We start from the raw sequence: 27,485 nt of genomic DNA, 5'->3' as shown, positions 1-27,485 counted from the left end.
GAGAACCTGAAGTGGAAGCTGAGTGGCAAGGCCCAGGAAAGTCTTCTTGAGAAAAGGCAGTGCGGGGGAATGAACAAGTTTGTGAATAAAGGACAAATCAGCAGCTGAAAGAGCCATATACAAAGGTTCACTTTGTAAAGGGGCAAGGAATTTTTTCTTTCCAGACTTTAGCTACAGGAAGAAAGGAGAACTTTGAGAAGATGAAAATAGTTGAAGGGTGGTAGAATTAGAGGAAAGTGGCCAAAAGTTACTAAATTCCAGTTATAAGATAAGTAAGTGCTAGGGATATAGTGTACAATATACAACATATACAATATAATAAATACAGTTAACATTGCTGTATGGTATATAGGAAAGTTGTTAAGAGAAGATCCTAACAGTTCTCATCACAAGGGAAAAAAACCTTTCTTTTTTTTTAAATTTGTATGAGACCATGGACTAAACTTATTGTATTATAATAATTATTTCATAATACATATGTCAAATCATTAGGCTATACACCTTAACCTTATACAGTGCTGTATACAATTACATCTCAATAAAACTAAAAAATAAATATATGTAATTATAATACAACCAAAAAAAAGAAAATAATGGTATTTGGGTTATACAGTCTCAATCAACAGAGTAAAACATTAATTAGTCAACAGCACTGCACCAGCCTTTTTATTAATAGTTGAATTGATTTTCACTTCTATTTGGTGACTTATCATCATGTGTCTATAACAAGGACAGTGGCACTCAACGAATGGGATAATTAATGTTTTTGTTAACTGAAGGCTTATTGAAGGCTTCCAACAGGAATTCTACCTTTATTCCAATTTCTGTTTTAAATTTTGTAAAAATCTATTATTCTACTCTCCTTTCCTGGCAATTAAAGTGTAAAACACGGACTTAAAAATTAAGATTGGCTTTAACAGTTTCAATGTTAAAGCTGATAATTCTCGAAAATATGGAAAATAAGAAAAGCGTGAGGAGGAAAAATGTTCTCATAGCCCACAACCCAAACATTACTAATATTTGGCCAGTATTTCCTTCTAGTTTTTTCTAGGCATTTTTAGCCATTATGGTCTGATGCAAATAATATATATGAGGATTTTTTTTCCATTTAGTCATAGGAAACAGGAATTTTCTCATATTATTACAAACTCTGTCATTTTAATATCTGAATTCTATGATGAAACTGTCATTAATTATTTAGTCACTCTATTTGGGTTGTTTTAATTTTTCATTATTATATATCAATATGATGAAGCAGTGTGCAAGTTAAAAAGGAGTTTTCTAATTTATTTAGGATAATTTTCTTAACTTTGATTCACATACCATATAATTCATCCATTCAAAAGGGTTTTAAGTTTTAATTCTGTGATTGAGGATCATGCTGTTATTAATGGGCAGTAGCTTCTCTGGGAACAATGATGTCCCAAAGTAAAAGCCCAGAATAGTGTTGTCCAATAGAAATATAGTGCAAGTCACATAGATCATTTTAAACCTTCTAGTAGCCATATTTTTTAAAAGTAACAAAAAACAAGTGAAATTCATTTTATTAATACAATTTTATTGAACTTATATCTAAAATATCATTTTTTCAGCCTTTTTTTTTTTTTGCTGCAAAAAGCTTTTTTGTTTCCATTTGCTCCAAGGCTTGGGAGAGGGCTTCCAGGGTGGTTAAAAAGCTGCCAAGTGGCTGTAGAGAGAGGCTTCAGGCAGAAGCTCTGAAACCAGAGGGGTTCCTCAAAGGCCCCTGTAAGATACGCTGGGCCCTTTACTGGGTGCAACTGGACAAATGTCTCCTCCAGAAACAAAATACAAAGAAACTATAAGGGACTAAAAGTAACTGCATGCATTCACAGTTGGGGCAAATTATGAACAGCAGATACAAAAAGGCCAAAACCCAACTGCCGCTTCTGAGATGCCAGGAGCAAAAGCAGAGTACTCTGCATGATCCCTGCAAACAGCACCACTAAGGGGGTGAGCAGACCACCAGAGCCACCCGTCCAGCCCAACCCTCCAATCTATTCCTACCCTCACCCATTTGAGGGGCCATCTCACTCTCCCCACCAGGAATAAGCAAGGGCGCCAGTTACATGTTTTCACTCCTTCGTGCTGTAGCACGGATCCCAGTACAGCCTTGCCTAAATTCTGCCATCTGGCTTCTTATCAATTTCTGTTGATTAAAGAGTCCAAGGACCCAGATTGGCGGCAGCTGGGCTTCAGAAGCCCCTAGTCCTGCTAGAGAGTGAGTGGAGAACTCGCCCTGCCCAGCCTGGGGACCAACCAGCGTGCGGAGGGGAGTCACGTGGCTGTCATCTTATTGGTGTGTTTCACCTGCTTCCCCAGGACTGGGCTCTCCGGGAAGGCACAGAGGTGGGGTCTGGCGGGCAGAACCCAGGGCATGCAGATCCAAAAAAGGCTTGGTTCTTGTTCTTCTCCATGAGAATGGCAGCTCCCATATAGCGTCCTGAGTTTTACTCCATTCTTCTTGGGGTGGCTTCTATGCGTCCTGAAGAGGGCACGGCTGCCCCACTGGTTTTGCATTTTCAAGAGATGATGGGCACGCTCAAGCTTCTCCTTGGCTGATTCATAGAAAAAGTCGTTGATGCCCTCCAGAGCCACATCCTCTCCTTGGAAGTAGAAGCCCAGAGAGAGGTAGGTTGACCAGTGGACAGGGGCCTCCACCTCTGTGGTGTAATTCTAATGAGTCTGGGGGCTCACGGTTAATCGGTAATAAGAAGTGAAGCTCAGAAATGGTATTGGCTGGTCCTGCTGGCTGAGGATAGCTAAGCGGCTGATTCCAAAGGTTGTGACTAGGGAAAAAGTCAGAGGGTGATCAGAGGCTGGAGTAAGAGTCAACCCTGGGTCTGTTCCTCCAAACACTGGGATAGATCTGTAGGACTGCCAAGCACACTGCCTCAGCCTTTAATCAATATAAAAATTATTACTGAGATACTTTATCTCCTTTTATGTCCACATTCAGTTCCAAAATCTAAAATGTATTTTCAGTTCAGTTCAGTCGCTCAGTCATGTCTGACTCTTTGCGACCCCATGAATCGCAGCAGCCAGGCCTCCCCGTCCGTCACCAACTCCCGGAGTTCACCCAAGCTCATATGCATCAAGTCGATGATGCCATCCAGCCATCTCATCCTCTGTCATCCCCTTCTCCTCCTGCCCCCAGTCCCTCCCAGCATCAGGGTCTTTTCAAATGAATCAGCTCTTCGCATCAGGTGACCAAAGTATTGGAGTTTCAGCTTCAGCATCAGTCCTTTAAACTTCAGCAAATCTCAATTTGAGCTATTCACATATCAAGGGCTTGATAGCCACATGTGGTTGGTGGCTACTGTACTGGGTGTTGCTTACAGGTCTAGAAGTTTAGCTGACTATACTGTATCTTCTTGGCCTGTAGCAGGAAGTTGCTTTAAGTATCACCTCAGGTTTATTTCCCTTTTTTATCTTCCTTTCTTAATAAAACAATGAAGCAGAAACAAAATTAGCTAACTGAAAAATCCTCCTAGATAGAGAATGGTTAACTAAGTACTTAATGCTTTCACATACTAGTTCACATTTCTACCCGATGAATAACAATGTATAACATATGAAAAAAAACTTTTCAAATATATACTCTGTTATTCCAGTTGGGCCCTGGAGCTATTTTGGTTTCTGGAATCTCCATGATTGTTCCGAATGCTAAACATCAGTGCTAACATTCTCCCAAATTGGTAAATACTTTTCTTTATTGGGTCTTTAATGATGAAATAAATAGAAAAAAAAAAAGAAATGAATTTCACTGTTCTATGCAGGTGAAAACCATGTTTTTCAATGTAGTCTTTTTACAATAAAAAGTATTTGATCTGAGAGCCTCTATAATCCCAGGATACAATAATCCTTTTCTGTTGTGTGACAACTTCCTGCTATGCATAATTATTTTCCAAAAGCATATCAGGTCAGGGATGAAGCAGAGAATGGGGAAGAGAGTCCATAGTGACCTTAGGCAGATTTTTTACTAGTAGGAATCAGTTGGCTAGTTATTACCACCTGGCACTGCTAATGAGTGAGTCTATTTGGGAAAACAAAGCTGCTAAGCATTCCACAGCAGACTGTGGTCCAGGCCTGGGGAGTCCTTTGGGGTCTGGTGAGCATGCGAAGATACATTTAAAGTATTTTGGCTGTTAACAGAAATCGAACTCTTAGTTCTTCAATTTTAAAAGAAAAAAGAAACATGTTGGGAATCCCCTGGCGGTCCAGTGGTGAGGACTGAGTGCTTTCACTGCCCACAGCCTGGATTCAATCCCTGGTCAGGGAACTAAGATCCTCTAAGCCACTTGGTATGGCCAAAAAATAAAAAGAGTTGCTGAGAAAATATTATCAGTAATTGATTCATTTATGCTTCTGTAACCAAAGTATTTTACTGTGTTCACCATATAATTTTAAAAGCTTAAATATATCTGATGCATTAAAAGCCACTTATTTGTTGTACTCTCAGAGGAAGTAGACTAGTTCTTCCAAGAAAATATTTCCACTACTAATCAAATTGCCTCTAAGAAATCTAATCAAGAGACAATATAGTGCAGTTATTCAGAGCAGGAAGGGTATTGTCAGAATCCTAGGTTCAAATCTGACCTCTATCACTTATTGACCCTGTAACCTGGAGCACATTATTTTTCTAAGCATAAGATCTCTCTCCTGAAAATAGGAATAGTAAAAACTATTTGAAGGCTCAAGTGAGGTAAAACAGATATGGTACTTAGCAGAATGCCTATCTCTGCTGTCTTTGTTGTAGGGCTTGGGAGGAGAGATGGGATTATTATTACATATATCTCATGTATTCCAAAGTATCACGGGGCAGAGAATATAAAATAAAAAGCCCAAGGAATAGCAAATAATCAAGCATCAGTTATTATGTGACCCAACTGCTCTGCTACATGAGAGGAAAGCGTGGCCATCCCACAAGCTGTGAGAATGAGGGTTAAAAAGGACTGGAGTGATGGAAGAAGTGGCAGGAAATATTGAAGTAACTTATTTACCAAAAATATGCTTTACTAATGCTCTCCACATGTTGTTGATTCTTCAGTACATACTTGTTGAGCAATGTGCATGCTGCATGCTAAATCACTTCAGCCATGTCCAACTCTATGCAACCCTGTGGACTGTGGACTCCCAGGCTCCTCTGTCCATGGGATCTTTCCAGGCAAGATAAGAAAAACACTGTGCTTGGTATTACAAAGATTAGATATACGCCCTGCCTGCAGTGTATAGTCTCCAAGCCCAGCAGTGTGCCGCCTTTCTTATTGTCTCTACCCCCTTTCCTTGCAGTCCTTGACTTGCTGGGCAGCGTTGGCCTCTTGCTTACAAGCAGAAGTGCTGTCTTGTTCACATTTGTGCCTCTGCAGTCAGCACAGTGCCTGGCTCGTAATGGGTACTCAGTAAGTGTTTGCTAAAGTGAATTCCTGAGCGTGAAAAAGGGATTCAATCACTATTGGATTTCCAACTATAATAGATAAGTTCCCTGAAGGCAAAGCCCTATGCTTGTAAAATTTCTTGATGCAAAGAAATGTCTTGATATTAGGTTATTAGTGATGCCAATATTAAAATATTATTAAAATGAGAATTCTATGTAATATTAATATAAATGCAGTTACTATGGTCTCCATTTTTAACAGGTTCCTTTAGTCATAGGTGCATAAAATACACAATTGCATTGCACTGTTTTATCTAATCAAGGGAAATAAAGCAAAGCAAATATGCTCTCTGATAAATAGGTTTATTCTTTAGGTTTGGAAAACCTTTTATTTTTCAACAAGATACTGTAAATAAGCTTTTCACTGAATCATAAATGCTGGGACTTCATCATTTGTTTTCCATTCATATTATTTTGGTCTGTAGCCTATCTTTTCAAGTGATAAAATTTAGATAATATATGTTTAAATGAAGAAAACTGATTATATCATGTGTGTTTTCCTGTTCTTGCTCAGAGGTTATATAGTTAATGAGAGCAACCCATCCCACTGTTTCAGTGTATTTGATAAAGCTGTTTTGAGAGGGCACCCTTTCTGATGGGCTGTGAAGCTGTGCATTGTGATGTCATTACTGAACTTTGATAGATTGTGGAAGTTTGTAGCTGCTGCCTCAACAGAATGAATGGATGCAGGCTACAGATATTCCCAATCTATTAAAGCTTGTTATAATTGGTAGTCAAATCAAATGCTAATCTACAGCCTAATCCAAGAATGATGACTTTCCATTAATCTGTGATGGGTTTTTATTTCTTTATTATGAGTTAAATGTGTAAACACAGAATTAACAAAGCCATCCTGGCAGGACTTAATTCTCAGGGCTCCCTCTGCTGGTAGTGAAAGACAACTTTACAGAGAGTTCAAGAAGGAGAGTATTACCATTATTACCACAGTTTTGCCATTTATATTAAAGCCAAATTTATTGTTGGGCCCTTATGCAATGAAACCAACTGTTTTGGTTTACAGCCAGCCAGTTTTCTCACTAAAGATTAAGTGATATTTTTGTGGTTGAATTAATTAGTCTTTTCATCATAAAAAATTGAACTATTTTGTATCTAAAATAAATATTTGCCAGAGTTATAAAATGTAATTTATAATGTCACTTATACAAATGATTATCAAAAGCTTACATAAATAGGATCAGAACGCTTAATAGAGACATAGTGAAGATTAAGTTGCTGCCCAAACTACTTCATCCTCCGCTATATAATTTCTATACAATATTTTAAATATACACCCCATGTACCAGCTAATAAAACTGTTACATTCTGGGCCATAATATCTCAAAATAATGTGAAAAATATATTTAAAATGGAAAAATATATTCAACTAGCAATTCTCTGAGATCAAGTACTTGTATATATAGTGCCCTTCTAACTTTGAATAGTACTTTCACATTTATTGTCACATTTTATCCTAATATCCCTGAGATAGAGCAGGTTCTATCATCCCCATTTAATAAGCACAGTAACCAAGATCACAGAGGTTAAACAGTTGACCCCAAATTACACACTAGTTAGTGAAAAAGAGCCTTGAGCTCTTCCAATAAAGCCTTGAGGCCTCTCTCTGTTGAGGCCTGTTTAATTAAAAGCCATCGAGAAAATTATTTAAATTATTGCATTTTGTATTAACCATGTAATCTTGAATTGCCTGTCCATATTTATGGTTCATGGACTTCCCCGGTGGCTCAGAGGTAAAGAATCCTCCTGCCAAGAAGACTTGGGTTCAATCCCTGGGTTGGGAAGATCCCCTGGAGAAGGGAATGGCATCCCACTCCTGTATTCTTGCCTAGAAAATCCCATGGACAGGGGAGTCTGGGGGGCTACAGTCCATGGGTTGCAAGAGTCAGACACGACTGAGCACACACACATTTATGCTTCATAGTACGCTATTCAGACCACCGTATCTGAGAGCTACAGACAGTTTTCAACTAAGTGGTCTGGTGATGAATTAGAAGAGATGAGAACCAGGGAGAGGGGATTATTTCAGCATCATCCACTGAGTTGGTGATAGGAGAGTGAGCTGTGTCCTCCTAGCTCTGAGTTCCCAGATCATTTGCAAAGTAGTGAGAGTTCTGCCATTGTGTGAGACCATAATCCGAGGTCTAATTGGGCTAACCTCAAGATAAAACAAATATTCAAGTTCTCAGGAGTCATCCAGGCCTATAAGCAGAGGATCTTTTGAAACCAAATCACGAACTTAGCTTTTTTTTCCATGCATAAGTGAACAACCTTTTAGCAAAATTTAATGACAGAGTTGAGACCAAAAATTCTGGTCTAACTAACAATCCTCGGTGAAATAGGTTTGATGGTTTCAGTTCAGTGCATATCATGAAAGCACTCTGGCACAATTGATAGGATGTTCATGAGGAGGTAATATACAGATCCACAGATTAAATTACTTTTCACCTCAAGAGATATTTATAGGGGTGATCTATCAAGGCTACAGAGAAGAGCAGTGACATGACAGTAAGAATGCTCAAACTAAGCTTATATGCTGGAACTTAAAGATACCTGCAAGTTTATCCTTATTAACTTTTACAACTGACAACTTTTCATTAAAAACTCTTTTGTTGTATAAATCAATTCTAAAGATTTATACTTGTTTTTTAAGCTGAATAAAAATGCAAAAAAAAAGCATCAATTTGTTGTATTGTAGAAGAGAAACTACATATAACTTAAGATATATGAAATTACTTTTTCTATGCAAAAAAAGTCAATTTATTTTATTATAGAATAGATGCTACTTATATCTTAAAATAAGGAATAAAGACCAGAAATGTGAAATTATTATGTTTTCACAGCCATAAATTCATTCAATTGCAAAAAGTTTTTTTCTGAATAGAAACTTTAGGAAACATTAGAAAGCCTACCATGAGATCAACTCTATTTCAACTACATTTCAATGCTAGATAGTACACACAGATGAAGCTGTCATCTTCTATCCCACAAACTTTACTCCAGTAACTCTTAAGTGGGATGAAATCTGGTCCTGACTTTAGGCTTCACACACACATTGTATTATTTCCTTGACCTTGTAACAACTGAGAAAATACACCTAACATGTCTTCATATGTATAGTAACATTTATACTATATTTCATGTATCTGATCACTTCATTCTTCCGAATACAACAATCAAGGAACCAAAAGAAAACTGAAAAGAAAGACTCTAAGAAATAAAAACAAGTAAAATCTAAGACATAAAAATAAGTCAGGCCAAACTTCATCCCCTTTCTTCCCAAGAAAGTTCCTTAGTTCCTCTTTTTGGTCTGTTTACTCTTATTTTTATATACATTCCAATAAGCTTGGTTACCCTGGAAGACGTGGGCAAACTGATCCTAAGAACAGCATTTTATGTGTGCCAGATACAAACCAAACTACCACTCAAGTCCGGGGAAAGGGAGAATGGTGAAACACAGACACACACACACATCTATTTCTAGTCTAGTCATAATAACAGAGAGTAAGATTGAAATGTATATTTTATAATCTCTAATGAAAAATAAGCTGAAGAATCTATATTGCCTGCTAATGCAAATAAAGAGTACAGTATTTACTCTACCACTTGGCTCAGACTGGGCTGTCACAAACAGAGATAGACCCCTGAGAAGATTTACACTAGGGAGGGTAGGACAGGTCTCTTCCATGCCTGAGTGCAAACCTAGCTTCCGAGGACCAGATGAGGCCCAGCCAGGGAAGGAAGCAGCCAGAGTTGGCAGCCCTGTAATAGACATTCACGTCTCCAGGTAGGGCCCTTCCACAGGGTTTCCAAGACAGGTTCTTCTGCTCAACTTGCACTTCAGCACAGAAAGATTATGTCCCCTACCCTTCCTGGGCAGCATCTGGCAGGGGTGGGAGTGAAGAAAGATTTTCTCCTTTTGATGTTGAGGCAGTTTAACAAGAGCAAGAAATGGAGACTCAAGGTTACATACTTGGTGACCAGTTGTTCTCCCAAAATGATGAATCATGGTTAAAACAAAAAGTCACATTAGGCATATTTTGCCAATTGACCTTTCAATACTGATTTGAAGGCCCATTTTTCCCTACATAAATACAACCTCGATTGGAGGAAGTCACAGGTCCTGGGTTTCTTTGCTTCTCTCCCAAAATGTTGAGCCCCATCACAATGGAGATATGCTGCAAAGACTATATAATTTATAATTCTGAGTGGGTTTCTTTGAGACTCTTTAAGTGAACATTTTAAAGTCTCTAGTGATTATTTAGAGAATCTCAAAGCCATCATTTGAAACTCGGTTTTCAGCCTTCTTAAATATGAGGATCCCTCACTGAAGGTCCTTTAATTTTTAGTATCCACTGACAGAAAGCTACACATAGTGATGACAGGCTCCTGCCAGGTTAATGATTAATTTGATTTTAAATTAACTTGCATTTAATTAATCACAGTATAGCATATGTTTAAAAAAGTAGCATTGCCTGTGTGTGGGAGATACAACTCAAAACCTGTGAGCCAACAAATTGGCACTTGCCGTGGGTGCTTGCCATCTACCTCTTCAAGGATTAAATCATGTGCTGCTGCCCTTCAGCACTCCCTGAAGGAGGTCGAGGTGGAGAGCAGAAACGAGACACTCTGTGCTCCAAGAAAACTGACAGAAGACGTCTTTAGATAGATATTCTCAGGAGCTGATTTTATGAGCCCAATTTTTGTGTCTCCTCATATCTAAAAAAGCACTGAAATCCTTCATGGCGAAGATTGTTTCTCCTGACTAGCAGCAGCTTCATAAGACCAGTAGAAACTTTCTACAAAAAGATACGTGCTTGATTGCATGTACTCCACCTTTGCCAAAATCACATACACACTGCCTTTTTCCTCTGCCTCTTTGGAGCACACTCTCAGACAGCTATCTGAGGCTGTCTCCCAGGCTGCAGTCCTCATATTACCCCAAATAAAATTTAACTCGCAACTCTCATGTTGGGCAATTTTTTGGGCGACAAACCCATTCACACACCTTTTACAATAACTCTGAGTACTCCTAGAAACTAAGATCCATAGATTGGACACTACTTTAGAAAAATTAAACTTATGAAAATAAGAAACTGAAGGAACACCTGACCATTTTGAATGTGGGCATATTTGGGGGGGGAGCTTTTTTTTAATTGGGGGCTAATTACAATATTGTGGTGGTTTTTGCCATACATCGACATGAATCAGCCATGGGTGTACATGTGTTCCCCATCCTGACCCTCCCTCCCACCTCCCTCCTCATCCCATCCCTCAGGGTCATCCCAGTGCACCAGCCCTGAGCACCCTGTCTCATGCATTGAACCTGAACTGGCGATCTATTTCACATATGATAATATACATGTTTCAATGCTATTCTCTCAAATCATCCCACCCTCGCCTTCTCCCACAGAGTCCAAAAGTCTGTTCTTTACATCTGTGTCTCTTTTGCTGTCTCGCATATAGGGTCATCGTTACCATCTTTCTAAATTCCATATATATGTGTTAGTATACTGTATTGGTGTTTTTCTTTCTGACTTACTTCGCTCTGTATAATAGGCGCCAGTTTCATCCACCTCAGTAGAACTGATTCAAATGCATTCTTTTTAATAGCAGAGTAATATTTCGTTGTGTATATGTACCACAGCTTTCTTATCCATTCTTCCGCCTATGGACATCTAGAATGTGGGCATATTTTAATTTGGCAGGAATCTTAAAACAGATCATATTGAGTACCCTTCCCTTTTTCTAGATCAAGTACCCCTTTCTTTAATATGACTTGGATAAACTGAAAAGATGAATATTTGGCATTGAGACAAAAGAGACTATTTTAATACAGAAAAGAATGGCAATAAAAACCAATCCTTGTGGGAAAAAAGAGTTTCAGTTCAGTTCAGTCACTCAGTCATGTCCAACTCTTTGCAACGCCGTGGACTGCAACACACCAGGCTTCCCTGTCCTTCACTATCTCCCGGAGCTTGCTCAAACTCATGTCCATCGAGTCGGTGATACCATCCAACCGTCTCATCCTCTGTCGTCCCCTTCTCCTCCTGCCTTCAATTTTTCCCAGCATCAGGGTCTTTTCCAAAGAGTAGGTTCTTCATATCAGGTAGGCTAAGAGTTTAGGATTTTGGTTTTTGTTTTTCCTTTTTCTCTTTCATTCCAGAAGGGAAAAGGAAAAGGCAGAAACATATAAGATGATTAAGTGGCAGACTCCACCAACTTTGGAATCGTGAGCCTCTCCGCATCTATTTTTCATGTGTAAAATGGAAATAGTAGCTACAATAGAGAATGTGATAAGGGTTGAATGAAGTCAATGAAGAGTTCTCAGTGCATAGTTGGAGTGCTAACAGTGGTGGCCATTGGTATTATTAGTGAATTTTGCATGTATTCTAGTGAGGTTTAACTTTACAAAGCTAATATTTTTTTTAGTATGCAGATAAAGGACAGATTACAGACTGATCTAAAAGCTGTATCTCCAAATTGCAAAGAGAGGGCACTTAGGTAGGTATCATCACTATACTTAAGTCAGCTCTAGGAGATGAGAAAATGAGAGAAGGAATTTTTATCACTGTTTGTTTTGTGCTTGGGCTCTTTGCTGAAGCTACAAGTCCTAAATGGTCTCTGTACTTCTGGCATTATGGGTACCTCTTGCAGAAGAATTAAGCTATTTTCTTGCTAAAAAAAAGGCTGTAGATTTAATAGAATATCTGAGACAAATGTGGATTATGACAGAGACATGCTTTCAGACATTCTTATTGAGTGAAATGTATAAGCTTCCCTCTTGAGAGGAAGCCAGGTTTCCATGTTTAAATAGGCATTGTGTATCCTACTGCTAGGTTTAGAGATTGCCTATTGTCAAAAATGGTCTTAGATGAGCTTAAATGCTGACACTGCCTTTTTTCTTTAATAGAACATTAATTCCATGTCACCACCTCTTCCAGAAGAACAGTTGAAAAACTTAGAAATAACAAATATGCTGTGGCTTTAGGTTGAGAAATCAAATTTCCACTTTTCATTTTTGTATAGCTCTGAATAGTATGTATTTCATTTACCTTGATGATAAATAGGTATAAAGATCGATTTCTTAGTATTTGGTGATAAGGGGGCAAGGACTCTCAACTTAGAAGTCTCTTTTTTCTTGAAACTTATTAAAATACTCAGGAGCCAGACATTTAGCTTCAGTTGAAATAAGGATTGTAACACCAAGAAAGTGTCTGGCCCTTCAGGGATTTTCTTGAAGTCTGTGGAAAATCATCCTGATAGCACCTGAAGGATCAGGAGGGGATAGTTCAATTACAGTGGGGAAGTGCTGCAAAGAAGGTCTGCACATAATTCTCACAGTGCTCATTACCTCGGGCTTTCTGCCTTAGCAACTGCCATGTACTACATCAAGCGTGTAAATGTTCTATGCAGAATGCTTTTTTGTCACAGCCTGTGGGTCCCTGGGGCACAGACAGAGCTAAGAGAAAGTTAGCATAAGACATTCAGGAGCCAGTTCCCTAACTCTTCCAAACACTGAGGTGTTAATCATGAAATGTATGCTGAATACAAATATCTAGATGTACTACACAACAATTAGTTGGCCAACTTGTACAATTTTGTGAAGGGTATAAATACTGTTACCATCCTAATCTACGTTTGTTTGGTAGGTTGCTTTCCCATATAAGGTTTCAGAAATTGATTCAGTGTTACCTATCACATTTAGCCTACATGTCCTAATCTATCAAATTTGTTATATTTCCTGAAGTCGTGTAAGGTCCAGGCATCAGAATTCTACCACCCAAAATCCTATCAAATTCTTATTTTCCTATTCAGCCTCTGTTATTCAGAAACCCATTCATTCATTGCATAAGTATTTATTGAGCTCCACCTGTATGCTAGACACTTAGTATACATAGTTTTATACTCCCTGCCCTTGGGTAGGTTACAATCCATGGGAGAGATCAACAATACACAAATAAATACCCAACTACAAACTGTGATACATGCTGTGAAGGGAGTGGTGATGTCAAACACCGAGGGCCTCTCTGGGATGACACTTAAGCCCCAATCCATAAGAAGTGTCCAGAGCTTTCCAGGGAGGAGGAGCAGCAGAAAGTGTTCCAGGATTCCTGGATGTTCCCAGTGCCACAGAAGGCCCATATGGCTAAGGCAGAGCCTGGGAAGGGGCAGCACGGGGGCAATCGAGTTGGAGAGGGGCTGGGGCCAGATCTTTTAGGGCTTATTAACTTGAGTTTTCTGAAGTGCAATGAGAAGTCTTTGAAAGGCATTGAGCGAGAGAGTGATGTGTCTAAAAGCCCTCTCCCTAACTGTTTTTGTAAGGAGGCATTTGCTATCAGCCATGTGATTGCAATGGTTCTCTTCATGCTGACTTTCTGAGAAGGTAGAACTGTAGATGGAAGGTAACCTCCAACGTGAGGCAGCACTGTGCTGCTAACCACGCTTCATATAACGTTTATAAGCTATGTGCAATTATTTTATTTCCCTGAGCATCGGTCTTTCTGGAGAAGCTTGCCAACCTCGAAGAGTTATATTGTGGATTCAATGATAAAACCCATAAATGTGAAGCATCTACCACCGTGCCACCACAGAAGAGGTACTCAGAATATTATTGTCACTTCCATAAAGTAGAACCTTCTTATGACTCATAAAGTCATATTAGTGAGTTTCTAAAATCACCAATATCTTCATTTCTAAACTTAAGACATAGAAATTACCTTGTTTAAATGGTTTTCTGTCTTTTTACTTTCTTTTTCTTTTACATCTTGAGTAGAGGCTGATTTTGTAAGAAAATGAATAGTTTACTAAATATATGAAAATCCACAAATTCCTTAAGAATGCAAAGTATGTTCAATGCCATCTTGCTAGTAGTTTTCTTTTAATTTCTGGTTAACATGTAGGGCATATTTTATATTTCCATCTCTGTTTATATACAAATAGAGAAAAAAATATTTCAAAGATGAATTCTTATCCCTATTTAAAATTCTGCTTCCTCTTTTAAGCAGTTATTCACTAAATCTGAATTATATTTTAAGAGTCAGTATTTGTCATTTAATAACAGTGATTTTGAATTTTACATCATGAAATCATAAATTATTAGGGGTGAGTGACAGTCACTCAGTCATGTCCAACTCTTTGTGACCCCTGAACTATAGTCCATGGAATTCTCCAGGCCAGAATACTAGAGTGGGTAGCCTTTCCCTTTTCCAGGGGATCTTCCCAACCCAGGGATTGAACCCAAGTCTCCCGGAGTCAAGTTCAATTAGTATTTTAACTCACTAATTTTTATAGTTAAGATACTGGTGTGTCCTTATCAGCAAACAATTATCCTTTACAATAGAGAAACATAAACAGTATTCTAACTAACATTCTCTATATTCTTTCTTAGTGCTTTAATCCATGTTCAGTTTTTAGCTATATAAATAGAAAGGTATTTGACCTAGTTTCAGAAAAAAAAGTAAAATTCTGGATTTGGGAATATTGGATCAGGAATAGCTTGAAGGGTATCTGGAAAGCACTCCAAAAGGATTTGTGGCCCAGTCATAAGAGAGAGGGGCTTCCCAGGTGATGCTAGTGGTAAAGAACTCACCTGCCAATGCAGGAGATGTGGGTTTGATTCCTGGGTTGGGAAGATGCCCTGGAGGAGGGCGTGGCAACCCACTCCAGTATTCTTGCCTGGTGAATCCTGTGGACAGAGGAGCCTGGTGGGCTATAGTCCACAGGGTTGCAAAGAGTCGGACATAGCTGAGGCAATTTAACATGCACTCACACTTAAGACAGAAAGTTGGAGGAGCCCGCAGCCACATAGGGCCCTACCCTGACTATGTCCAACCTGTAGATTTTTCCTCTGTATCTTTTCAGTCTCGATTGACCCACACGCAAAGAGAAAGACCAGTTTGGATTGGGCAGCTGTTTGAACCTAGGGCCAATTACAACATCTTCTCTAAAGGATTATGTTTATTAGGTTGATAGAATATAAATCCGATCAAAAGAGGTTCCCACAAATATGAAAAATTGGATGAAAATATTGTTGGTAAGTAGCAGGTTCTAGTTCTGTTCCCTAGCACTATTGTCTCTATTTAACGAAAAGTTTTGCTTCTAATGTTAGCTTGTGAATCCATTTGCCTCAGGTGTACAGAACTCCCTCAAAAATTGAATACAGGCGAAATATGAAATCAACAAGCACTGCAGAAAGTAACCACAGCTTGGCACAATCTTTCTTGGAAAAAGAGTTGAGAAAATGAAGTAGAGATACTAGTGATGCATTTCATCTGGCTGCAGCCCTGAAAGAGAGCAGGGACTAGGTCTTTCCCTTTCTCCCACCCTGCCAGATAGCAGGAGTTTGGTCTTCCAAGCTTGGAAACACAAGCCATAAGCACCCACAAGGGGTGAATGGTGAGAGGTGACAAGATTTTGAACCACAAGAAGGAGCTAAAAATATAAGAAGTAGGGATAGGATAAGGGAGGCAAGACAAGGGTTCGAGAAAGAGGGACATGTGGGGAGGTTCCCACATTAACTCTTAAAAACTTTGACCCTAGCCCCTGGGGTAGCTCCATGATGGCAAGAGGCCCAGTTGTGCCCCCAGGGAGAGGCAAGAGCAGGATGAGGGCAAAAGTGAGACTGATCACAGTCAGAGAAAGTGGTGGTGGGTGGGGGGGAGTGGGTGGCGGTGGCGGGTAGGGAAGAGTAAATGCTTCAGGCCAACCACCTAGTGAGGTATGTCCCCAGGTCCACGTGACAGCAATGAATGAAACATAAGCTAAAGTAAGGAATACTGGTGGCTTATCATATTTCCATGTTACTATTAGAGGAGATGTTCAGTGCTCAGTTTCCTTGCTTCTCAGAGTTAGAAGCAACATGGATTGAGTCTCACTGCTAAATGTGACTTCCTAGACTATGCTACCCTCATGAAGATAATAAGGAAAAGCTTATGTTTCTACCAGATTTATGTAAATGAACTTTGAAGATTTTTAAGGTTTTAAAAAAAAAAAAAAAAACAAATTTAAGATGCAAAATATATTGCAGTGTTCCAGTAGTGAAGGTTGGGAATTATCCGATGCTCTTTTTCTGTTTTGACCATATGTCTCAGCCCCCGGTATAGATCTAGCATGTGGAAAGCTCTCAAAAAAGTAGCTGCTGAGAAGCGGATAATAATTCTTGAAATTAACACCTCTAGACTTCATAAGTGTAATAATCTATGATTATAATGGACACTTAACACAGTCAGAGAACAGGAAACTTTGAAAGATTAGATTGGCCATGGCCATGCCCACAGGACTATTAATCCAGATCATGAAAGAAAACAGATCACAGAAAACATTTTGTTAAGAGAAAGAGTTTTAATAAACTTTATTTTTTTTAAGCAGTTTTATGTTCACAGCAAAATTGAACAGATTCATTGCTAATTTATGCTGGTGGGAATGAAAAATGGTACAGCCACTTTAGAAGATAGTTTGGCAAATTCATACAAAACTAAACAAGCTCTTACTATACAACCCAGCAACCTCACTCCTTAGTATTTACTCAAATGAACTGAAAACTTGTGTCCACACAAATACCTGCACACAGGTGTTTATAACAGCTTTATTCATAATTGCCAAACATGGAAGCAACCAAGATGTCTTTTTGTAGATGAATGGATAAATAAACTGTGGTACAGTCAGGAAATGGAATATTATTCAGCACTAAAAAGTAGTGAGCTATCCAGCCATGAAAAGACATGAAGATACCATAAATGGATACTGCTAAGTCAAAGAAGCCAATCTGAAAAGGCTGCATTCTGTATGATTCCAACTATATGACATTCTGGAAAAGGAAAAATGATGGAGACAGTAAAAAAGATCAGTGGTTGCCAGGTTAGGTAGGGAGTTTTAACTTGGGATTTTTAGGGCAGTGAAACTACTCTGTATGGGGCTAGAATGGTGGATATATGCCATTGTACATTTGTCCAAACTGATAGAATGTAGAACACCAAGAATGAACCCTAAGGCAAACTATAGACTTTGGGTCACAGGAATGTGTCAACATAGGTTTATCAGTTGTAGCAAATGTGCCTCTGGTAGGGGATACTGATAACAGGGGAGGCTTTGTAGGGAAGCCTCTGTACCTTCTGCTGAATTTTGCTGGGAAAAGCTGTTTATAAGTAGCCTGTTCACAATATCTTAGCATTTGATAATTCTTTTGCTGTGTATCAAGGGCAGTTATATACCTGGTCACATTTAATCCTAAACACAGCTCTGTGAAGTAGGTACTTTTCTTATCATCGCCACTTTGTACAGGAGGAAATGAAGCTCGGAGAAATTGAGTAATTTGCCAAAGGTCACAGTGTCACAATGGACAAAGTCACACTTGTTGTTATTAGGCCAAGCTGTCTCAGTCTGCAGACACTGACTGAGGTCAGTGCTTTATCACAGGGAAATTTTAACATGAAGTACGACGACTCGTAACTGTGATGGAATAGGAAAGACAGTGGACCAAAATTTTTCATAAAGCTATGTGTAAAGATTATATAGGCTGCTGCCATGTGAAAGATCCAGGGAAGATCTGTGCATGATCCACTTAGCATCAATGGCCTTAGCATCAGAAAACGTGTGTGGGGGGGTGTGTGTGTTGAGATAAGGTTTGTGATGGTTTTTCTGTCAAAGAAAAGCAAAGCAGTTAAAAGTCTTCCGGTGGAAAAAATTGAAATAGATTTCTAATGACTTATGCTCTGACCAAGAAAAAAATGTTTCTACTCCTTCATTACTCCTAGAGTAGAGTAAAGTAAAAGATGACTTTTTCACTTTTTAGTGATTTATAGGCTATACCCCACACTGTGCCCTCACAGGGCATGTACAAAGGGAAGACTGAAATCATTAATAATGTGAAGGATGCCCACATCTGGTTGATCCTCCCAGGTGAGGGAAGCCGAAGCCTGATTTAACAGATGGACACTGCACTGTTTCCTGATGGTAAAATCACCAGATGTTTAGAGATTCCAGAAGTACAAAGGCAGAAGGAAGTGCGCTAATGATGAGGTTTCTGGCACACCTTTGAATTTTCTTTTAACACTACACTTTCTTGCACGTAGGGTATATATGCATGTTATGCCATTATTTGAATTTTAATTAAAATAGAATTTTACTCTAGACTATTCTAAAATTAAGGTACAAGGGAACTAGTCTTATATACCACCACTAGACAATACCTAGCATTATTCAAAGCTTGGATAATTCAATTGTTTTATTTCCCCCTTTTTTTTTTTTTGCAAAACCCCTTGAAGGGGCCAGGGCCCTTGTGGTGATGGCTTGCTGGGTCCTCTGGGGCTCTACCTCCCTAGCTGTGAGAGGAGCCTCTGGCCCCTACTGTAGAGAGATCGTAGCAAATTCGCTCAAATGCTTTACTAGGCTGTGTCCATTATTTCAGGGCTTCCCTGGTGGCTCAGTGGTAAAGAATCTGCCTGCCAAAGCAGGAGACGCAGGAGATGTGGTTCCATCTCTGGGTTGGGAAGATGCCCTCGAGTAGGAAATGGCAATCCACTCCAGTATTCCTGCCTGAAAATTTCCATGGATCCCAAAGGTAAGTTGAGTCCACTCTCATTCAAGAAGCAGCAAGGATGGAGGCCATGATGCTAGGGAACAGGTGTGAAGGCCTTAGTACCAGCAAAGCTGAAGAGGGAAGTTATTCCATGGTGGGGAATAAAAGCAGTAGATGTGCAGAGAGTAAGACCTGTATTCGAGTCCTGGCACCCACTTTTCCTAACCACGTGACCTTATTCTGGGATCAGTTCTTAACGTCTCTGTGTCTTAGTTCTCAGTCTTCTCCTCTGTACAATGAGGTACAATGAGGTACAATGTACCTCATAGGATTGTATTAATGATCAAATAAAATAAGGAATGGAAATGGTCTTTTGCACACTATGTGGTATAGAGTCAAGTCTTTAAATAAGAAGACATCAGAGAGAAAGAGAAAAAAGCTGTGCATCATGAATTTCCAGGCACACTGCCTCTGGTAACACATTCTTCCTCCCTTTTACCTCTGGATATTTCCATTTTGATGCCTAGGATGGACCAGCTTCAGCTTGTTCGTTCTAAACCTGTCTTGATCATTCCAATAATCAAACTTCTGGGTCCTATGCACTGTATAGTTTATATGGATAGCAACATTCTGTTATAAAACTTGCTAAGAGACTAGATCTTAATTATGCTAACCTAATTATTCCCACAAAAAAGAAATTATGCCATGATAGAGGGGGCTAACCATCACTATAGTCATATCACTACGTATGTATATATGTACGTATCAAATCAACATATTGTACATATTAAGTTGACACAATGTTATATGTCAAATATATTCCATTAATAAAAAAACACACAGGGCCCTGGACTTTCCCCAGATGGAGCTCCTTATTTCAGAACGGATAGCACACCGAAGGGCCCACCCAGCACCACTGGCTAGTCCCTCTTTCCTGATGCTCAGACACTTGGCCTTCCGAGTGCATCTGAACACAAACCACAAAAATAAAAAATAAGACAAAGCAAGGGGCTTTCTCTAAGAATCTTTCCTGCGTGCTTTCAGCTGGGTGTAAAGCCACCCTACGGTTCAGTACTATGCTGTCAACTGACCGAAGACCTGAAAGAAGAAGGCCCAGCTCCCCTTTTCAAATCCTCTCTCAAACTACCTGCTGGGTGACTTTAATTAGTGGACAAACAGCGATTCCCAGAAATGATGCCATCTTTAGTGTGCACAAGGATATAGTTCCTAATGTTTTGTTTTTTTCCCCTCCAGCAGCATATACAACTGTTTCCTACTATTAAATGGTAGGCTAATCTGAATATTAACTATCTGCCAATTTCAACACACCTCTCCCATAAACGTTTCCTTCCTGGGCAGGGAGGAAGCCCAAATGATGTGGTCCTGGCTAGTTCTTTAACTTTGTTTTATGATTGGTACAGAGCATCTGATTATTTCCAGGTGTTTCAGATTTTTCTCATGGTCTCCTTGTTATTTCTCCCCTCTTTGAGCTCCTTTGGCAATGAATGTGACCGTGAGGTCCAAAGCCATAAAGGATGTGTTCACCACTTCCCTCTTACGTCTGTCTCTTTATTTAACCACAAGTTCACTGTCTTTATCCATGTTAATTCCCTGAGGTATTCACACAGCATTTGTGTTGACTGCCTTAATTTTGATCTTCTCTAATCATTCCCTGCCAGATGGTAGTTAAAGTTTAATGGCCCCAGTAAAAATAGTTCCCTTTCTTCTTTCATCAGTCATGTGCGTTTACTTAGCTAACTGCTAGATGTTCGGAATGAACACAAAGTGACCACCAACAAAATGAATTCAACAAACACATCGGCTTCATACTTTTCATGGTAGCTAAAGAAGTTGCCTGCTATTATCCACTCAGCCATTATCCTTACCTTTTATTGTCTTTCCTTTCCTATTTTGTTAGTTTTCTTTCCTTTTCATGTCCATTCTCAGGTTGTTTGCAAAGTCAGAAGACCATGAGGCCTGGCAGTCATCTGTATGCAACAGTTAAAGTGTGCGGACAGGTCCAGCTCCAACAGCATTAAGTGCTAGAGAGATGACATTTGGCATAGCCAGAGAGCTTTCCTTGCCACGTCCATGGGAGGGGGTAAGTGCCCTTCCTTGTGTTCAGATAAAAAAGCTGAGGTAAGTCTCAGAAGGCCACACAAGAGGCTGGGGTAGAAACTTGGCATTCTTGAGAAACAAAATGAAGAAGCACATAGAACAAATTCATCTCTAGATAAATAATATGACCTTTGTGTCTTTCATGCATCCAACTATCATTCCTGAGCCAACTGGTTCAGAAAAAGCAACTAAATAAGGATGCTATGATAAACCATTTTACAGATGAGGTAACCGAGATGAGTCACATTCCACGGCTTTTGCCAGGCCACACACACACATCTCTACAAGTATCCTATCACTTAAATTTACATTTGACATATTAAAATATGTAGGAGCTATTTTAAACATAAATAAAACTAACCAAACAAAAGATTAGTAGCATTTTTAGAGCAAGCATTCTGGGTGACTTTATATACACACACCACTTAAAGCATATAAAATATAGGACTCTAGGGCGGGGGTCTACAAACTACAGCCTGAAGGCCAAGTTCAGCACACTGCCTGTTTATGTAAATAATGTTTTATAGCACAGCCGCACTCATTCTTTTGCATATTGTTTATGGCTGCTTTCACACTGCAGTGGCCTGGTTGAGTAGCTTTAACAGACTATATGACCTGCAAAGCCTAAAATATTTACTATCTGGCCTTTGTACAAAGAATTTTGCCAATCCCTGCCCAAGACATTATGCATGGCATGTTATTTCTTAATAATTAATTTCTTACAATTTAGGAGTGCTATTGGGTATTGTTGCTCAACACTGCTTAAAATGTTACTTTTAAATAGCATTTCAAATGCAAAAGGATTCTAAACTCATTTACAAAATAATGTCTATCTCAATTGTGCTGACCACCTTTAAGAGTTAGGAAATTACAGATGTTCCCCAACTTCTTGGTAATTTGAGTAGCATCTGATAACCACTATACGTTCTATAGCTGGTAGTATTTTAGAATGTGGGTAAAAGATATCCCAACTACTAATCAAGGTGAAAATCAGTGTTAATGTTTGGCCAGCTTTGTCTTTTGAGTCAAGAACCATAGTTTCTCTGGGCTTTTGCTTCTGTATCTGCAAACTGTTGCTGTGTATTAAATCATCTGTACCTCCCTTGTTCATATTCTCCCCAAAGTTTAAGTCACCTCCCCCTCCCCCAGTCCCCTCCATAAATGTTTCTAAGGCTCTCATGGGAATCCAGTTAGTCCCTGATTTTAAACAGCCCTTGCAGAAAGATTTTATTTCTAAATTTAACCTGAATCTCAGAGTGAAGGAGAGGTGATGCTCTGAAATGAAGAGCAGTTAAGTTACTCTCATGACAAGTAGCTTAACTACTACAATAAAAATGGGAAACTTGTGCCCTTGTGAACCTGAGAACATGTATCCAGTCACAGGACAAAATCTTTCCACAAAGATTTTGAAGGGAGACTTAGGAAATGTAACCGGTTACTTAAAAGATTGTTTTTATGTTAAAACAAGTAAAACCATGTTGTCGAGTAGCATGCGAAAATCAACAAAAATTTTCAAAGTAAAATACGACACGTCAAAGCTCTTTTGCTGATGAGGAAGGTGCTTTAGATTTCACACTTAGAACCTTTCTCTCACCTTACCCTTCACACCAAGAGCTCCATCGCTGGGGAACTTCAAGGGAAAAGTTGGAGAGGCGTTGCCTTACAGAAAGTAAATGCTCATCTTCCACTGTGAAGAAAAGCACTCGTGCCTTTGAGCCAGCATGCCAGAATTTATATTCAGACTTATTACTGTGTCTCAAAACTTCTAACTAGCTCTGAGACGTTTATTTCAACAATAATGTGCATCAGTGAACAATCAGAATGACCCAGATTTATAAATTCCCAGGAGCATGTGTATCTTGTCCTGATGTTTCAATAAATTACTGTGGGTAGAATTCAAGCATCATACATCAACCGAATTATCTCTAAGTTCCCTTCCAAGCAAGGGAGGCAGTGGTAGGAGGTGAGGAATGGAATGAGAATAAACCAGGAGGCTCTGCCGCTAATTCACAGTGTGAACTTAGCCAAGTACAATAACTTTGGGGCCATGGTTTCTCTCTTTTTTTAATTGAAGAGTATTTGATTTATAATGTTGTGTTAGCTTCTGCTGTACAACAAAGTGATTCAGATATATATTTTTCAGATTCTTTTACATTATAGGTTATTATAAGATTCTGAATACAGTACCTGTGCTATATAGCAGGTCTCTGATGTTTATGTATTTTATATACAATAGACTGTATCTGTTAATCCCAAACTCCTGATTTATCTCTCCCCACTCCCCCAACCCCTTTGGTAACCATAAATTTGTTTTCTATGTCTGTAAGTCTTTCTGTTTTGTAAATAAGTTCATTTGTATCATTTTTTAGATTCTACATATAAGTGATACCATACGATATTTATTTTTCTGTCTGACTTTATTTAGTATGATAATCTCTAGGTCCATCCATGTTGCTGCAAATGGCGTTACTTCATTCTTTTTTATACGAGCCATGATTTCTTTATCTGGGAATGAGAGGTTGGAACTAGAGGCAAGCCCACATGGGCCAAAGATGAAATTCTTAGTAAATTATAACTGCTATGAAAATATTGTTTGTATCATCTTCAATTCACTGTCCTATGTCTGGCAGTTACAAAAACTTGTTACATTATTTTCTATATTTCCTAAATAGTGAAAATTACTATTATTATATTCTACTACTCCTAATTCCCTAGTTTAGTAATGAGAGTAATAAACACCATGAACAAAGCAAGTATCAGAAAATAACTTGAAACAGAGGTGAAAAAAAAGATGATTACAAATCTAAAGGGGCTGCTGTAATCAAACTCAACAACAAAAAGGCTTAAGAAGCAAGGAAGTTTATTTCTGTCAAATGACAGTCACAGGTGGATGGGTGGCTTTGTTCAAAGACTGTGGCTGATGGCAGCTCTCCCTCTGTCATATGAGGCACCAAGGCCATATTTGTTGTTGCCATTCCTGCCCCCAGGAAGTCCAGAGCCAGGAATTTGTTAGAGGCAAGCTGCTCACCTCGCTTCTACCCACCTTCCGTTGGCAAGAGTTTAACCACACACCCACTGACTACAAGGGGGAAGTCTCATCCTGGCCACAGCTCCATTATTACAAAGGAGAAGGAGGATAGAGAATCCTTAGGATCGTTGAAATGAAAGAAAGCTGAAGAGGCAGCCTAGTCAGTTACTCAGTGTATAAAAGGTATATATTTAGAAAGTGAAAGAAAGTGAAGGAAAGTGAAGTCGCTTAGTCGTGTCCAACTCTTTGTGACCCCGTGAACTGTAGCCCACCAGGCTCCTCCATCCATGGGATTCTCCAGGAATACTGAAGTAGGTTGCCATTTCCTTTTCCAGGGGACCTTCCCAACCCAGGGATCGAACCCAGGTCTCCTGCATTGCAGGCAGAGGCTTTAACCTCTGAGCCACCAGGGCAGACCCCATATATTTATGTATATTACAAATATATTTATACCATATATTTATAGAAGTTTTAAATATTTTGATATTTCATATTTGATATATGAAATACCTAGATATGGATAAAAGTTCTAATAATAAAACAAATTAGTGGTACTCACCCACATTTTAACAAACCTTAGAATGTGTATAGTTGAAGATCTCCAAGTCTTTCTCTTCTTACCAGGGGGACTATACCTCTGAATTTAGTGTGAAATCTTCCCTTCTGTGTGCTTTTTTAAAAATTTTACTGCATTTTTAAATCAAAGAATATAAAGAATAATTCTGTGTTTCTTTAACTTTACACAGAGTGGTATGACACTATGTCTGTCATAATACAGCTTGTTTTCCCTCCAAATTGTGTTCTTTAGATGTATCCATGTTGATAGCATAAACTTAGTTCCTTCATTTTGACTGCTATTTGGTATTTGTGTGACTGCAGCTTGTTTCTGAATTTCTATTAGTGGAAATAATAGAGTATCTTTGTGGACAAAGGCAAGAATTATGCTAGAGTTTTATAGTTAAAGTAGCCACTAGCCACTGTGTAGCCATATGGCTACTTAAATTAATTAAAATCAATTAAATTAATTAGAATTAATCATATAAAAATTTGATTTTAATTCTGCAGTCACACTATCCACATTTCAAGTGCTAAGTAGCCACACAAGGCTAGTGGCTAGCACATTAGAGGGTCCAGCCATCCTCACAGAAACTTCTATTGGACAACATTGCTCTAAAGTATATATGAAGCAGTGGACTTACTGACTTGTGGGGTATGCATAGCCTCAGTTTTGGGGTGTTTTTTGTTTGTTTTTTTTTACTTTTTGGCCACACCACACAGCATGGGATCTTAGTTCTCCAAGCAGGGATCAAACCAGCACCCTCTACCATGGAAGTGGGGAGTCTTAAACCACTGGACCACCAGGGAAGTCCCCATAGCCTCAATTTTAATCTGGAGAAGCAAATGGCAACCCACTCCAGTATTCTTGCCTGGAAAATCCCATGGAAGGAGGAGCCTGGTAGGCTACAGGCCATGGCGTTGCAAGACATTGCCAAATTGCTTTATGCATCAGTCAAGACTCTTAGTTATAAGCAACAGAAAGCTGTTATGGGTCATTAAAACAAGAAAAATAATTTTTAAAAGAATGTTGGACAGCTTACAGAAACTCAGGGAGGACTTGAGAACCAACTTGAAGGTAAACTACCTAATATCAAACCATGGTAAAATAAAAAGTAAAGTATATTAGTCTCTCAGTTGTGTCCAACTCTTTGTGACCCCATTGACTGTAGCCCACCAGGCTCCTCTGACCCTTGAATTCTCCGGGCAAGAATACTGGAGTGGGTTGCCATTTCCTTCTCCAGGACATACCCTCAACCCAGGATCAAACTCCTGCATTGCAGGCAGATTCTTTACCGTCTGAGACACCAGGGAAGCCCCATTAAACCATGGAACTGATCTAATAAGGACAATGCTGCTCTGCTTAAAGTCTTGGGTACCACCCCTTTTATTTCCAAATGACTCATGCTTGATACTCCTGCTATTTCTAGGACTATAGTCATTCCCACATCTGGAAACTTCATAGGTGCTGTCTCTGCTGCCACCTTCACGACAAGGGCTCCACTTGGTCCCAGATTTTTAACATCATTTTCAAACTCAAAGTTTGGAGTTGATGCATCTGTTTGGCAGACTGGATCAAACACCTGCATCCCATCTTTACAGAAGGCGAGGAAGGCAAGTATCTTGTGACTTTTCATTTCTAGGAGTTGTGCAAGTTTTCAGACTTACTAGCTATTACCCAGTGGTTTCCAAAGTGGATATGGAAATTTTAATTCCTACCATCTCAAGGAACAGTTCCCATTTCTCCACAAAGTTTCCAACATATGGTGTCATCTAGCATTTTAATGTTTGCCAAACTAATTGTTGCACAAAGATGTCTCAATGTGATTTTAATTTGCATTCTTTTGATTAAGTAGTAAAACTGAGCCTCTCAATGTGTCTCATAATCATTAGAGTTTGTTCTGAAAACTGCCTATTTATCTATCTTTTTGCCCATTTTTAGGTTGACTTTTGGCTTTTTCTTATTAATATTAATAACTTTTTATATATTTGATTTTTTAAAGTTCTAGGCACTAAATACCTCTTCCCAGGTGGTAGATTGTCTTTTCAATTTAAAAAAATTTCTTATTCTGGAAATCTTTAAGCATATATAAAATAGAATGATATAACGAATCCCAATGTACCCATCACTGAGCTCATCAATTTTGTTTCAGCTATTGCTGTTCTCTCCAACAGTAGGTTATTTAGAGGAAAATTTTCAGATACGATATTACTTGTTGCATAGAATCTCTGAAGGAAAGAATTCTTTGTACAACCAGATCCATAATACCATCATCAACCTAATAACATGCGGAAAACAAAGTCCCGATATCATCAAAATTGTCCGGTTAATGTTCAAATTTCCCTAATTGCTTTATAAATGTTTCCAGTTGTTTGGGTCAACATCCAAATAACCAATTATAATCAATATCCAGTAGTTAATATTCAACAACTGTGACAGTTTGGTTAATGTGTCTCAAGTATACTTTAATCTGCAGATTTTCTTCCATTCCATACTTCTCTCTCTCTCTGCCCTCTCCCCTCCCCTCTCCCTCTCTCTCTTAATTTCTTGGAAATGTTTTTGTTATTGTTGAAGAAGGCAGGTTTTGGTCTTATAGAGTTTCTAAGGTTGGAATTTTGTTGTTTGAATCTATGTGGTATACTGTAACGTGTTCCTCTGTCCCTTATATTTTCTATAAACTGGTAATTATATTGAGACACTTGAGTAGACTCACCTGTTTTATGGAAAGATAACTTCATTGACAGTGTAGTGTAATTCCATCAATAAGTACCTAACATTTAGCTCTGTCTCTTTT

The 27,485-nt window shown here is 38.9% G+C and overlaps 1 long non-coding RNA gene across 2 annotated transcripts; it reads left to right on the top strand.

The window, feature by feature from the left end:
* Positions 1–1,424: 1,424 nt before the first annotated feature.
* Positions 1,425–26,723, top strand: LOC147378589 (uncharacterized). 2 transcript variants are annotated; one of them, XR_015147948.1, is made up of 4 exons: positions 1,425–2,649; positions 18,879–19,031; positions 20,908–21,090; positions 26,121–26,723. It is a non-coding gene; the product is annotated as an uncharacterized LOC147378589 (long non-coding RNA). The 2 variants fall into 2 exon arrangements; XR_015147947.1 differs by having other exon boundaries at positions 1,594–2,649; positions 20,937–21,090.
* The last annotated feature ends 762 nt before the right edge of the window (positions 26,724–27,485 follow it).

This window comes from Bos grunniens, chromosome 2 (assembly GCF_055505025.1).
Source record: "Bos grunniens cultivar Pamir isolate PY7600 chromosome 2, Bosgru_T2T1.0, whole genome shotgun sequence".
NCBI classification, from domain to species: Eukaryota; Metazoa; Chordata; class Mammalia; order Artiodactyla; family Bovidae; genus Bos; species Bos grunniens.
The sequence above is the reverse complement of the archived record's forward strand: the minus strand, read 5'-3'. Positions and strand labels throughout refer to the sequence as shown.